The following is a 15,946-nucleotide window of genomic DNA, read 5'->3' as shown; positions in this document are numbered from 1 at the left end:
GATACACAAGGCAGAGTAGGGACCCCTCCGTTGGGTACCTGGCCAGTGTCCCAGATGTGCACATCTGCAGATGGGCTTCTTAATACCAGCTCAAGGCTGGGCACTAGATACACAAGGCAGAGTAGGGATCCCTCTGCTGGGTGCCTGGCCAGTGTCCCAGCTGTGCACATCTGCAGATGGGCTTGTTAATCCCAGCTCGAGGCTGGGCACTAGATACACAAGGCAGAGCAGAGACCCCTCTGCTGGCCGCCGGGACAGTTTCCCAGCTGTGTACATCTGCAGATGGGCTTCTTAGTCCCAGCTCAAGTTTGGGCACTAGCTGGGCACCTGGCCAGTGTCCCAGCTGTGCACATCTGCAGATGGGCTTCTTAGTCCCAGCTCAAGGCTGGGCACTAGATACAAAATGCAGAGTAGAGACCCCTCTGCTGGGTGCCTGGCCAGTGTCCCTTCTGTGCACATCTGTTTCTTAATCCCAGCACAAGGCTGGGCACTAGATACACAAGGCAGAGTAGGGATCCCTCTGCTGGGCGCCTGGCCAGTGTCTCAGCTGTGCACATCTGCAGATGGACTTCTTAATCCCAGCTCAAGGCTGGCCATGATACACAAGGCAGAGTAGGGACCCCTCTGCTGGGCGCCTGGCCAGTGTCCCAGCTCTGCACATCTGCAGATGGGTTTCTTAATCCCAGCACAAGGCTGGGCACTAGATACACAAGATAGAGTAGGGACCCCTCCGCTGGGCCCCTGGCCAGTGTCCCAGCTGTGCACATCTGCAGATGGGCTTCTTAGTCCCAGCTCAAGGATGGGCACTAGATACACAAGGCAGAGTAGGGATCCCTCTGCTGGGTGCCTGGCCAGTGTCCCAGCTGTGCACATCTGCAGATGGGCTTCTTAGTCCCAGCTCAAGGCTGGGCACTAGATACACAAGGTAGAGTAGGCACCCCTCTGCTGGGCGCCTGGCCAGTGTCCCAGCTGTGCACATCTTCAGATGGGCTTCTTAGTCCCAGCTCAAGGCTGTGCACTAGATACACAAGGCAGAGTAGGGACCCTTCTGCTGGGCGCCTGGCAAGATTCCCAGCTGTGCACATCTGCAGATGGGCTTCTTAATCCCAGCTCAAGGCTGGGCACTAGATACACAAGGCACAGTAGGGACCCTTCTGCTGGGCGCCGGGCAAGATTCCCAGCTGTGCACATCTGCAGATGGGCTTCTTAATCCCAGCTCAAGGCTGGGCACTAGATATACAAGGCAGAGTAGGGAACCCTCTGCTGGGCACCTGGCCAATTTCCCAGCTGTGCACATCTTCAGATGGGCTTCTTAGTCCCAGCTCAAGGGTGGGCACTAGATACACAAGGCAGAGTAGGGAATCCCTCTGCTGGACGCCCGGCTAGTATACCAGCTGTGCACCTCTGCACATGGGCTTCTTAATCCCAGCTCAAGGGTAGGCACTAGATACACAAGGCAGAGTAGGGATCCCTCTGCTGGGCACCTGGCCAGTGCCCCAGCTGTGCACATCTGCAGATGGGCTTCTTAATCCCAGCTCAAGGGTGGGCACTAGATAAACAAGGCACAGTAGGGACCCCTCTGCTGGGCTCCTGGCCAGTGTCCCAGCTGTGCACATCTGCAGATGGGCTTCTTAATCCCAGCTCAAGGCTGGGCACTGGATATACAAGGCAGAGTAGGGACCCCTCTGCTGGGCACCTGGCCAGTGTCCCAGCTGTGCACATCTTCAGATGGGCTTCTTAGTCCCAGCTCAAGGGTGGGCACTAGATACACAAGGCAGAGTAGGGATCCCTCTGCTGGACGCCCGGCTAGTATACCAGCTGTGCACATCTGCACATGGGCTTCTTAATCCCAGCTCAAGGGTAGGCACTAGATACACAAGGCAGAGTAGGGATCCCTCTGCTGGGCACCTGGCCAGTTCCCCAGCTGTGCACATCTGCAGATGGGCTTCTTAATCCCAGCTCAAGACTAGGGCAGATCCGGGGCGGGGACACTCCTAGGCTTGGCAAAATCCTGGTCTCAACCCAGCCTTTGGCATTGCTGGTAGCAGAGACAGACAACTGCTCATCCTTCTCCCTCTGCATTAAGACATCCACTTATTCATATAACTCCCTCTAACAGTTATTAATGCCCATATCACTTACCAGGAAGCCCTACTGCGCCCCATCCCTGTGTTTACCAGGTTCGGGGTATCCCACCTCTCAGGCATGAACCACCGCTGCTATTAATGCTCATCACCTTTGGGTTTTAGCCCCTGTTCTGGAGCAAAGCTGCAGAGCATGAGGTGGGGGAGGGTAAGGGTGTAAAGACTTTGCCGATGGAGAGGACCAGCAGAGTACTCAGGTGTATCCATTGTAGACAGCGCTGCGAAGGGGGCACCCGCAGCTAAAAAGCAGGGGCCAGTAACCTGTGGGGCAAGTTGGACAGGAAGTGAGAGGGGCAGGACACTGGCTGGCAGATCACCAGCCAGTTGTTAGGGAATGAAGCACAACACCTCTCCCTCTCACCTACCCTCATACACCTGGAGCCAGGAAGGATGACAGGCCACGCAGGAACACTACAGCACAATGATAACAATAAGGAGGTGCAAAGCATGAAGGTCAGGGGAAGCACGAACACCCAGTTAGGGACAAAGGGCCCCCAGGGTATTAAATGCCATCAGTGCCAGCCTACCAGAGTCTGGACAAGCCCCCACACAGGCAGACAGAGCCCAGGGCTAGTCCCTGGCAATATAAGGAGTTGCACAAGCAACTAGAGAGTATAATCAGTTTGGTACTCTGCACGGAGCACCAAACAAGTAGCCTGCGTACGCGGAATACTTTTCCTTTTCCCCAGGAACCTCCAACCCAAGAAAAAGGGAGAGAAGGAAGGAAAAGAGATACAAGGCAATGTATGGGGCCCACATCGTCATGGGAGGAAGAATCTAATACAAAGGAGCTATTTAAAATTCTTAAAGATTAGAATCCCCCTCTTACATCCCCGATACATGTAGTAAGGACAGCACTTGGTGCGACAACATTCAAAAAGTATCTACCTTACAGTCTAAAATCAATGCTAAGCAAAACTGCCAACAAACCATTTCCCAAATTAAATTCTCAACTATTTAACTCAAAACCCACACATTCACCCATACACCATTTAGCTTTTCTCCGCTTACTATCCGTGAGGTAGAAAGCATCATTAGTAAACTGAAACCGTCCAATTGTCAGGGTGACTCCTGTCTTGCTCCTATCATTAAGGAATGTCTGCATGAACTTGCCCCTTTCATCACCGCCTTTCTCAATTTCATTTCACACAGGCATTGTCCCTGACAACCTCAAGGATGCCTGGGTCATCTCATTGCTAAAAAAAAATACTCTGGACTCCAGCATACCCACCAATTATAGGCCGATCACTACGGTCCCATTCCTACTGAAAATCTTGGATAGGGCAGCGTTTATTCAGATTCAGAAGTATCTAGAAACCAACAATCTACTCGGCACACAACAATCTGGTTTTCAACCTAAGCATGGGATGGCAACAGCCCTATTAGATCTAAAAACTCATATTGAAGACAATGGCAAAATGGCCTCATCAGTACTCCTCGATTTATCGGCAGCCTTAGATTTGGTCAACCATCAAATCCTCTGTCGTCATTTGAAATCAGTTGCCAACTTTTCTAAGAAAGCCACCAAATGGATCAGTTCATTCCTGGACAACAGACACATGAGGGTATTCTCATCTACTGCATCGGCAGAGCCTACACCAGTGCCTTGCGGGGTGCCTCAAGCCTCTTGCGTCTCACCAATGCTCTATAATGTATTCACTAAACCTCTGTTCGATGTACTTGATTATCTGTTTGTCACCTATACTAACTACGCTGATGACACCCAGATACCCATTTCCATCACAAGTGATTACATATTGGACTCAAAAGCCCTGAATGATATCTATCAAGTCATTCAAGCCTGGATGGCCCAGCATGAGCTCTGTCTCAACGATGACAAGACAGAGCTCCTCATCCTGGGCACCCAACACCGATTGAACAGACTTGACCCTTCATTCAAAACCTTCAACATTGACAGCAACTCCACTAAAGTCTTCACTGACACCAAAACACTAGGAATCTATCTTGACTCCACTTTATAACTCAACAGACAAACTAATGCTGTTGCCTCTGCCTATGCTTACACATGTAAGCTTATAACAGCATGCCACCCCTGCCTAACAAGACAGAACTGCATTATTCTGTCCAGGACATTGGTTATGTCCAAACTCGACTACGGCAATGCCTTACATCCAGGGACCAACCAACGTAACCTAAATAAACTCCAGGTTACCCAAAATAACGCCATCAGAGCTGCCCCAACATCGTCAGATCCACACACATCTCCGAAACCATTCCGAAACCATTATTACTCACCTACCCGGTTACTGAGATCTGCCCAAGCACACTGCTTGACCCTCCCTAGATACAAACTGCAGAAAGCAGGTGGTGCAAGCTTCCAGTCCTTGGTTCCAAACTATGGAACTCGCTATGGAACTCGCTTCCATTAACCATCAGATTCGAATACTCTACGCCCATATTCAAACAAAAAACCAAACTTTGGTTATCCACTACACAAGACTGAGCTCCTTCACCACCGCCACCTCAGGACCTTCAGCTCATCACCTGCCCAGAGCTTGTAATTAAAGTCTATTTGCTAACTGTAGATAATGTTGCATATTATATTATATATTGTTTATATTGCTACTGTATATATAGTGCTCACCTTACATTGTTAGGTTTTTATATTGTATATCGTGTACACTATGTTTTGTGTATCTTTTGCCTCTCCTTGCTATCATGCTTTCTCACTGTAACTGTTACTTTCTGTACAAATTTTGTACCAATGTTTTGCGCCAAGATATGCGCCCGGATGCCCTTGGCCTGGTGCACTATACAAATAAAATAAATACAAATACAAATACAAAGGCGGCATGGGCCAGAGGGCGTAACCCTTGGACCTCGTGCCCAAAAGTACACATTATTTATTATTCTGATGATTATGATGATGGTGTATTATTACGTCATGTGCAATAAGACCCACGGCCTTTTATTGCCAACACTAACACAATGTTTCTTGTGGGTCATGGGTGGAAAGTGGGGGACAGTCACAAACCTCTTGGGTCCCCACACCGCAAACGTGAGCTCATTACAGAAACATGGCCATCCCAGAATCTCTGATGAGTCAGCTGGCACGAAAGACCTCAATCAATGTAAAGTACAGGAGCCCACAGACCTGCAGCCCAAGCCGCTGCCCTTACACACTGATCGGCATTGCCATGCGGGTGAAAGTGGGGCCTGGCAGTTACCAGCCCCAGTACAATAACACACACATGCACTTCAATGGAGGCAGGGATGTGACGTCCCGTTGGCAGGGTTTTGCTCTTATTTATTAATATGCCATCAGCCAGGGTCACATGACAATGCCACAGGCACGTTACACACAAAGGAGACCCGTGATCTAATGCATGTGCGGATGGGGTTGACTGAAGGCTCTTAGCCACTAGAGAAGAGGCCTTCAGCCTCTGGCACATCTTCATCGCTTTCTACCGTTACAATGAAGAGGAGCAGAGGCTCGCAAGCCATACTTGAAACCTAAAATGCCTTCCTACAAAGAACCCCTACCTTATCTGGGCTGGATAGCAAGAATTATGAAACAGAAACAGTACTTGAAAATACCAGTCTCTGAAAACACATACGAACATACGTTTGGACAAAGCTGCATGTGGTAGCCTTTTTGAAAGACAAGGAGACACATACTAGTAAAGTCATACATGTTGTCTCACAAGGCAGTGACAGCTGTGCATCAGTGACACTCTGAGACCAAACCACGGGCAGTGTGTGTCAATAAGACATCCATTTCAGTGACAAAAAAGAAACATATTTCCAAAGTCTCTTTAAAAAACAGTAGTGTTTGAAAGCACTGGAGCAGAAAAGGCAGCGGTGTGATGCAGTGAGTCCTCATGCACTTCTTCAGACTGGGTGTTAGCGGTCGATGTGGCAGTGTGATACAGTGAGTCCTCATGCACTTCTTCAGACTGGGTGTTAGCGGTCGATGTGGCAGTGTGATACAGTGAGTCCTCATGCACTTCTTCAGACTGGGTGTTAAGCGGTCGATGTGGCAGTGTGATACAGTGAGTCCTCACACACTTCTTCAGACTGGGTGTTAAGCTGTCAAAGTGGCAATGTGATGCAGTGAGTCCTCATGCACTTCTTCAGACTGGGTGTTAAGCTGTCAATGTGGCAGTGTATTACAGTGAGTCCTCATGCACTTCTTCAAACTGAGTGTGGATGTGGTAGTGTGATGCAGTGAGTTTCCCTGCATTTCTTTAGACTGGGTGTTAAGCTGTTGATGTAGTAGTGTTATGCAGTGCATCCTCATGCATTTCTTCAGACTGGGTGTTAAGCGGTCGATGTGGCAGTGTGATGCAGTGAGTCCGCATGCATGTCTTCAGACTGGGTGTTAAGCTGTCAAAGTGGCAATGTGATGCAGTGAGTCCTCATGCACTTCTTCAGACTGGGTGTTAAGCTGTCAATGTGGCAGTGTATTACAGTGAGTCCTCATGCACTTCTTCAAACTGAGTGTGGATGTGGTAGTGTGATGCAGTGAGTTTCCCTGCATTTCTTTAGACTGGGTGTTAAGCTGTTGATGTAGTAGTGTTATGCAGTGCATCCTCATGCATTTCTTCAGACTGGTGTTAAGCTGTCGATGTGGTAGTGTGTTGCAGTGAGTCCTCATACACCTCTTCAGACTGGGTGTTAAGCTGTTGATGTGTTAGTGTGATGCAATGCATCCTCATGCATTTCTTCAGACTGGCTGTTAAGCTGTTGATGTGGCAGTGTGATGCAGTGAGTCCTCATGCACTACTTCAAACAGGGTGTTAAGCTGTCGATTTGGCAATGTGATGCAGTGAGTCCTCATGCACTTCTTCAGACTGGGTGTTAAGCGGTCGATATGGCAGTGTGATACAGTGAGTCCTCACGCACTTCTTCAGACTGGGTGTTAAGCTGTCAATGTGGCAGTGTATTACAGTGAGTCCTCATGCACTTCTTCAAACTGAGTGTGGATGTGGTAGTGTGATGCAGTGAGTTTCCCTGCATTTCTTTAGACTGGGTGTTAAGCTGTTGATGTAGTAGTGTTATGCAGTGCATCCTCATGCATTTCTTCAGACTGGTGTTAAGCTGTCGATGTGGTAGTGTGATGCAGTGAGTCCTCATACACCTCTTCAGACTGGGTGTTAAGCTGTTGATGTGGCAGTGTGATGCAGTGAGTCCTCATGCACTACTTCAAACAGGGTGTTAAGCTGTCGATTTGGCAATGTGATGCAGTGAGTCCTCATGGACTTCTTCAGACTGGTTGTTAAGCTGTGGATGTGGTAGTGTGATGCAGTGAGTCCTCATGCATTTCTTCACAATGGGTGTTAAGCTGTGGATGTGTTAGTGTGATGCAGTGAGTCTCATGCATTTTTTCACACTGGATGTTAAGCTGTTGATGTGGCAGTGTGATGCAGTGAGTCCTCATGCAATACTTCAAACAGGGTGTTAAGCTGCCGATTTGGCAATGTGATGCAGTGAGTTCTCATGGACTTCTTCAGACTGGGTGTTAAGCTGTCGATGTGGCAGTGTGATGCAGTGAGTCCTCATGCACTACTTCAAACAGGGTGTTAAGCTGTCGATTTCGCAATGTGATGCAGTGAGTCCTCATGGACTTCTTCAGACTGGTTGTTAAACTGTGGATGTGGTAGTGTGATGCAGTGAGTTCTCATGCACTTCTTCAGACTGGGTGTTAAGCTGTGGATGTGGTAGTGTGATGCAGTGAGTCCTCATGCATTTTTTCACACTGGCTGTTAAGCTGTTGATGTGGCAGTGTGATGCAGTGAGGCCTCATGCAATACTTCAAACAGGGTGTTAAGCTGTCGATTTGGCAATGTGATGCAGTGAGTCCTCGTGCACTTCTTCAGACTGGGTGTTAAGCTGTCGATGTGGCAGTGTGATGCAGTGAGTCCTCATGCATTTCTTCAGACTGGGTGTTAAGCGGTCGATATGGTAGTGTGATACAGTGAGTCCTCATGCACTTCTTCAGACTGGGTGTTAAGCTGTCGATGTGGTAGTGTGATGCAGTGAGTCCTCATACACCTCTTCAGACTGGGTGTTAAGCTGTTGATGTGTTAGTGTGATGCAGTGAGTCCTCATGCACTACTTCAAACAGGGTGTTAAGCTGTCGATTTGGCAATGTGATGCAGTGAGTCCTCATGCATTTCTTCAGACTGGGTGTTAAGCGGTCGATATGGTAGTGTGATACAGTGAGTCCTCATGCACTTCTTCAGACTGGGTGTTAAGCTGTCGATGTGGTAGTGTGATGCAGTGAGTCCTCATACACCTCTTCAGACTGTGTGTTAAGCTGTTGATGTGTTAGTGTGATGCAGTGCATCCTCATGCATTTCTTCAGACTGGCTGTTAAGCTGTTGATGTGGCAGTGTGATGCAGTGAGTCCTCATGCACTACTTCAAACAGGGTGTTAAGCTGTCGATTTCGCAATGTGATGCAGTGAGTCCTCATGGACTTCTTCAGACTGGGTGTTAAGCTGTGGATGTGGTAGTGTGATGCAGTGAGTTCTCATGCACTTCTTCAGACTGGGTGTTAAGCTGTGGATGTGGTAGTGTGATGCGTGAGTCCTCATGCACTTCTTCAGACTGGGTGTTAAGCTGTTGATGTGTTAGTGTGATGCAGTGCATCCTCATGCATTTCTTCAGACTGGCTGTTAAGCTGTCGATGTGGCAGTGTGATGCAGTGAGTCCTCATGCACTACTTCAAACAGGGTGTTAAGCTGTCGATTTCGCAATGTGATGCAGTGAGTCCTCATGGACTTCTTCAGACTGGGTGTTAAGCTGTGGATGTGGTAGTGTGATGCAGTGAGTTCTCATGCACTTCTTCAGACTGGGTGTTAAGCTGTGGATGTGGTAGTGTGATGCAGTGAGTCCTCATGCATTTTTTCACACTGGCTGTTAAGCTGTCGATTTGGCAATGTGATGCAGTGAGTCCTCATGGACTTCTTCAGACTGGATGTTAAGCTGTGGATGTGGTACTGTGATGCAGTGAGTTTGCATGAATTTCTTCACACTGGGTGTTAAGCTGTGGATGTGTTAGTGTGATGCAGTGAGTCCTCATGCACTTCTTCAGACTGGGTGTTAAGCTGTGGATGTGGTAGTGTGATGCATGAGTCCTCATGCACTTCTTCAGACTGGGTGTTAAGCTGTGGATGTGATACTGTGATGCAGTGAGTTTGCATGCAATTCTTCACACTGGGTGTTCAGCTGTCGATGTGGCAGTGTGCTGCAGTGAGTCCTCATGCCTTTCTTCAGACTGGTTGGGTCTCTGTATAGAGAAGTAGTGACTGAAAGCACTGGAGCAGAAAAGGTAGCGGTGTGATCCAGTGAGTCCTCATGCACTTCTTCAGACTTGGTGGGTCTTTGTATAGAACAGTAGTGTTAAGCTGTATATGTGGCAGTGTGAGGCAGTGAGTCCTCATGCATTTCTTCAGACTGGGTGTTAAGCTGTTGATGTGGCAATGTGATGCAGTGAGCCCTCACACATTTCTTCAGACTTAGTGGGTCTCTAAATAAAACAGTAGTGCCTGAAAGCACTGGAGAAGAAAAGGCAGCGGTGTGATGCAGTGAGTCCTCATGCACTTCTTCAAACTTGGCGCGTCTCTCTATGGAACAGTAGTGTTAAGCTGTCGCTGTGGCAGTGTGATGCAGTGAGTACTCAAGCATTTTTTCAGACTGGGTGTAAAGCTGTTGATGTGGCAATGTGATGCATGAGTCCTCATGCACGGATTCAGACTGTGGGCCTCATCACAAGTTGGCCGGTAACGCCGGTGCAAATAGAGCTGGCATTATTAGCCCTACCGCCAAACCCACCTGCGCTATTAGCCCCAGATCACAAGTTTGGCGGAACGGGAAACCCCCATTCCCCATTGGGCTCAATGGTGAAATTTTGCGCTTTTACCGCCAGCGGATTTCCCGCCGGCGGTAAACGCACTGAAAATTGGTAAATTCTCAGCGGATTTCCCCCCAGATTAGAGCTGGGAGGAAATTAGCCAAAGCAGTGGTTTGGCGGACCCTTAAATCTGGCGGTAACAGCACTACTGCCAGATTTAAGGGCTACCGCCAAACTTGTGATGAGGCCCTGGGTGTTAAGCTGTCGATGTGGCAGTGTGATGCAGTGAGTCCGCATGCATGTCTTCAGACTGGGTGTTAGCTGTCAATGTGGCAGTGTGATGCAGTGAGTCCGCATGCATGTCTTCAGACTGGGTGTTAGCTGTCAATGTGGCAGTGTGATGCAGTGAGTCCGCATGCATGTCTTCAGACTGGGTGTTAAGCTGTCGATGTGGCAGTGTGATGCAGTGAGTCCTCATGCACTTCTTCAGACTGGGTGTTAAGCTGTCGATGTGGCAGTGTGATGCAGTGAGTCCTCATGCACTTCTTCAGACTGGGTGTTAAGCTGTCGATGTGGCTGTGTGATGCAGTGAGTCCTCATGTACTTCTTCAGACTGGGTGTTAAGCTGTCAATGTGGCAGTGTGATGCAGTGAGTCCGCATGCATGTCTTCAGACTGGGTGTTAGCTGTCAATGTGGCAGTGTGATGCAGTGAGTCCGCATGCATGTCTTCAGACTGGGTGTTAAGCTGTCAATGTGGCAGTGTGATGCAGTGAGTCCTCATGCACTTCTTCAGACTGGGTGTTAAGCTGTCGATGTGGCAGTGTGATGAAGTGAGTCCTCATGCACTTCTTCAGACTGGGTGTTAAGCTGTCGATGTGGCAGTGTGATGCAGTGATTCCTCATGCACTTCTTCAGACTGGGTGCTAAGCTGTCAATGTGGCAGTGTGATGCAGTGAGTCCTCATGCACTTCTTCAGACTGGGTGTTAAGCTGTCAATGTGGCAGTGTGATGCAGTGAGTCCTCATGTACTTCTTCACACTGGGTGTTAAGCTGTCAATGTGGCAGTGTGATGCAGTGAGTCCTCATGCATTTCTACAGACTGGGTGTTAAGCTGTCAATGTGGCAGTGTGATGAAGTGAGTCCTCATGCATTTCTTCAGACTGGGTGTTAAGCTGTCAATGTGGCAGTGTGATGAAGTGAGTCCTCATGCATTTCTTCAGACTGGGTGTTAAGCTGTCAATGTGGCAGTGTGATGCAGTGAGTCCTCATGTACTTCTTCACACTGGGTGTTAAGCTGTCAATGTGGCAGTGTGATGCAGTGAGTCCTCATGCATTTCTACACACTGGGTGTTAAGCTGTCAATGTGGCAGTGTGATGCAGTGAGTCCTCATGTACTTCTTCACACTGGGTGTTAAGCTGTCAATGTGGCAGTGTGATGCAGTGAGTCCTCATGCACTTCTACAGACTGGGTGTTAAGCTGTCAATGTGGCAGTGTGATGAAGTGAGTCCTCATGCATTTCTTCAGACTGGGTGTTAAGCTGTCAATGTGGCAGTGTGATGAAGTGAGTCCTCATGCATTTCTTCAGACTGGGTGTTAAGCTGTCAATGTGGCAGTGTGATGCAGTGAGTCCTCATGCATTTCTTCAGACTGGGTGTTAAGCTGTCAATGTGGCAGTGTGATGCAGTGAGTCCTCATGTACTTCTTCACACTGGGTGTTAAGCTGTCAATGTGGCAGTGTGATGCAGTGAGTCCTCATGCACTTCTTCAGACTGGGTGCTAAGCTGTCAATGTGGCAGTGTGATGAAGTGAGTCCTCATGCATTTCTTCAGACTGGGTGTTAAGCTGTCAATGTGGCAGTGTGATGAAGTGAGTCCTCATGCATTTCTTCAGACTGGGTGTTAAGCTGTCAATGTGGCAGTGTGATGAAGTGAGTCCTCATGCATTTCTTCAGACTGGGTGTTAAGCTGTCAATGTGGCAGTGTGATGCAGTGAGTCCTCATGTACCTCTTCACACTGGGTGTTAAGCTGTCAATGTGGCAGTGTGATGAAGTGAGTCCTCATGCATTTCTTCAGACTGGGTGTTAAGCTGTCAATGTGGCAGTGTGATGAAGTGAGACTTCATGCATTTCTTCAGACTGGGTGTTAAGCTGTTAATGTGGCAGTGTGATGCAGTGAGTCCTCATGTACTTCTTCACACTGGGTGTTAAGCTGTCAATGTGGCAGTGTGATGCAGTGAGTCCTCATGCATTTCTACAGACTGGGTGTTAAACTGTCAATGTGGCAGTGTGATGCAGTGATGCAGAATGCAGATAATCGACAAGACATTAAGAAACACAAGGGATAAGTGACATCTTGGGCTCAAGGTGAAGAAGTTTATGCCACAGACACGATGAATATATTCAGAAGCAGAAAGTAACTGCAAGCAGAAAAATGTTCATGAAGCTAGCCACATGCTTAAATAGATGTATTGCGGCAAAGGCCAATATATATATATATATATATACCTCAAGATGTTTAATTAATTAATGTTTTCACTACGCATTATAAGCAGTATTGAACAAAGTTAGAAGGCGTCAATGTTCGAGTGTGCCACAGTAAGAAAAGCAATTGAATTAAGAGAATGAAGCTCAGCTAAGGAGAAGACTGTGCCAAGAAAGCCAAGGCCTTAACAAACTTCAATGGGCCGACATTGGATACAATTAAGGAGAAAGGAACAGAGGATCCTGTTCAGAAAGGTCAAGGTAAACAAAAGATGTCAGAGGCCTGGTAGAATTAAAATCCAATACACAAAAAGGCTTGAATTCATGGTGTCCAGTCACGTGATGGAAGAAGGTTGGAAGCGTGAGATGGTCACACCTAGGCACGAAGGCCAGCGTACCCATACTGCTTACAAATTCTCTCAGAGCACAGTACAGACTCAAGGCCAATCTTCAAAGCACTAATTGACACAAGACCATTGAGGTGATGATTGATTGAGATATAATTGGTGGGAAGCTGGTGATCAGACGAGCTCACCCACACCTGGCTGTTCCTTCGGCATGCTGCTAGACATAGATGGAAAAGTACGAATGGGGTTGATGCCAGCCAATTGCAGAGAACCACGTAGTTGGGGTCCTATAGTTTGTAGAGCCAATAAAACATTGTACTTTTAGTGATGTTCATAGTCACCATTTTGAAAGGATGGCTTAGTTGCCCTACCTGATGTTAACTATCCAATGACCTCTTTCCGTTACTCCACACAGATGTAGAACCTATGTTACTTTCCTAGAACCAATCCCACCTCCTGTTAGGATTTTTAGTTTGCCACGTAGGATGACGTTAGTACATGTGCAGGTCATACGTCATTGATGACAAATATTGCTTATAAAAGCTTTGTTTTTTTAAGTATTCGGGAGAGTGAGAAGATCGAGCGATTGCTGATGTTCGTTGTCCTCCCCATTTTATAAGCTTGTTAATAAAACTGCCTCACGTTGCCAGACTATTGAGTCTTTATTATTGATGTGTGCGTAAGAATCTGCAGCCCCATCCATCTCCACGGAAATGCTACTCATCTTAAAGGGCTGCTTGGATTAATACATCCAGCCACTTGGTATCAGAGATATGATGGATTTATAAGATACCCATCGGCCGTCGACATAAGTAACTTTAGAGTCTCTGCAATATCACACGACCTTTGCCATTCAGCTGGCAGAATGTGAAGCTCCCCGTAGATAGTGGCTAGTGTAACTTTCATACCTTGCAAGGAAAGTTTGATGGGACCCTTAGTTTGCATAGGAACCCCTCCCACATCTACGGGTAGCAGATCGGAAAGCAGATTGGAGAAGCGGTAATGGAGGAGGTGATCCCGAGGTTCCAAAGAGGAAAAACATGCGAACGTGAGTGGAAAAGATTCAAAAGTGTGGCAAAGCATTGCATGCATCACAAGTAAGGGAAAGTAATGGAGGGAGGCAGGATAAAATATAACGTAAGAATAAGAGCGTAATATATATACATGAGGAGTAAGATCTTGACTTGAGTGTGGCCGAGCAATATAAAGAATAATCGTGAGTGTGGCCACGATAAGAGTATACGCCTTGTTGCTAGGTTTTAAAGAAAGCTAGAAGAAGCTTTTTATCTAGAGTCCCTTAAATTGGATGATGTAGGAGACAGGGTTGATTAAAGGCGATCCAGAAAGAGATAGGCTTAAGTTCCAATCAGAACAGATTTTAGAGGGCAAGACGAGTCTATGAATTTAGACCATGAGGATTTCGGTTTCTTTTATGTGATTGAATGGCACAATGATGTCATAGTTGAAGGACATTTTATGTGATAAAAGATTGCAAAATTGTGTGGATGAGAAAAGTGATTTTTGCATATTGTATTTTTGATGGTTGGTTTTTAACAAGATTAAAGTAAAACATTGTAATTGACGGGACTGGAGCTTGCAATGGTTGGTGCTCGCTCCTACTGTGTTGTAATTATTGAGTTGTAATTTAACAAACTGTGATTAGAAAATATGTGAGTACTGCAAAGACAGGCAGACAAATTAAGAATGGAGGGTGTTACTCCATTAGTACACCTCTGCAAACAGCTGCCGAAACATGCACCTAAGCTCAAGCAGTACAGTGCAGAATGGGTTAAGGGGACGGCAGATAAAATGTTTATGCCATGGCCACAGGGCTGATTGTTATTGAAAACAGTTCTGCAGCACATGATGACATATTTGCATACAGCATACACTGGAAAAATGTTAGAAAAGCACCTAGCTAGCCTGGAACTTTGGAAAATGTGCCCGGTAAAAAAGGAGGAGGTGTCTCCATTAGACTGGATATTTAATATATGCAAAGAGGGGCGTGGAAAGCCTTCTGCTCCACCCACCCCATCTGAAACAAGAGACGAAGCAATAAAGGACGAAGGGAACTTAAAGCAACAACAGTATATAGCAAACCTTTATATGAGTCACCTACGCCAAGTAGTGATGAAAGCCCGGAGAAAGATGTTGAAACGAATATAACCTCCAAAGTCCCGAGGGACAAGGAGAGAAGTGATAAGGAAAGAAGCACTCAAGCAGGTACATCTCTAGATACGGGAAGGGAAATAAAGAGATGGAAGGGAGACTGATATAGAACTGATCACAGAATGAATGTATGGGAGGTCAGATTCTATTGAAACTTTATGGCAAAGGCATTGAGGATATAAGACAAGGGGAAGAACGAGACAAACAAGCGAAAAAGGATAGGGAAAGAGAAGGACAATTAAGGGATGAAGGAGAGGAGCAAAAGATACGAGAGAAAAGAATAAAAAGACGAAAGGATGAGGAAATACAAAGGGCAAATGAAAGAAGAGATACGAAAAGAAGAGAGGAAGACAGAGTAAGAGAGGAAGCAAGAAAGCGCAGAGATTTCGATGAGGATATGGAACGCAAATGAAGGCAGAGAGCATGTGATCTTGAATATTTGGAAAAAAAAGTTAGAAATCCCGATCCAGTAGTAGACTAGGAAGACACAGAGGAATTTATTCCTGAATACGAGTAATTACCAGGCACATCTAGAGCAAATCTAGAAGACGGGTTTCACTCAAGGAGCATTGGGGAAGCAATTAACAAAGTATACCATGAGATTGGAGCACAGATGGAAGCTCAGGGGAAGGGAAAAAATGATTGTCTCGAGAGCACTCAGTTGTACGACACAGAGGAAGCTTTGTGTAGCACAAGACATAAGGAGCTGTCTTTAGACAGACTGACTCTGAGTAGAAATGAAGAAGACCAGAGAAGCTGTCCAAGTTGGGAACAGGCAATATCAGATGAAGAAAGGGAAGCTTGTCAGAGGGAGGAGAGAGAAAATGCACAAGGTCCAGAAAAATGTTTTTCTATGGATAAGGGAATAAAATGGTGGGATTTAACCGTGCCCGCGTCTAAGGCATCAGAGTTACTGACAGAGTCAGACCGACATGAGGGACAACCCCACGGTCAAAGGGGGGCATCTCTGCCTTACGTAAGCAGGC

Source organism: Ambystoma mexicanum, chromosome 7q, assembly GCF_040938575.1.
Source record: "Ambystoma mexicanum isolate Mex_15411 chromosome 7q, UKY_AmexF1_1, whole genome shotgun sequence".
Taxonomy (NCBI): Eukaryota; Metazoa; Chordata; class Amphibia; order Caudata; family Ambystomatidae; genus Ambystoma; species Ambystoma mexicanum.
The sequence above is the reverse complement of the archived record's forward strand: the minus strand, read 5'-3'. Positions refer to the sequence as shown.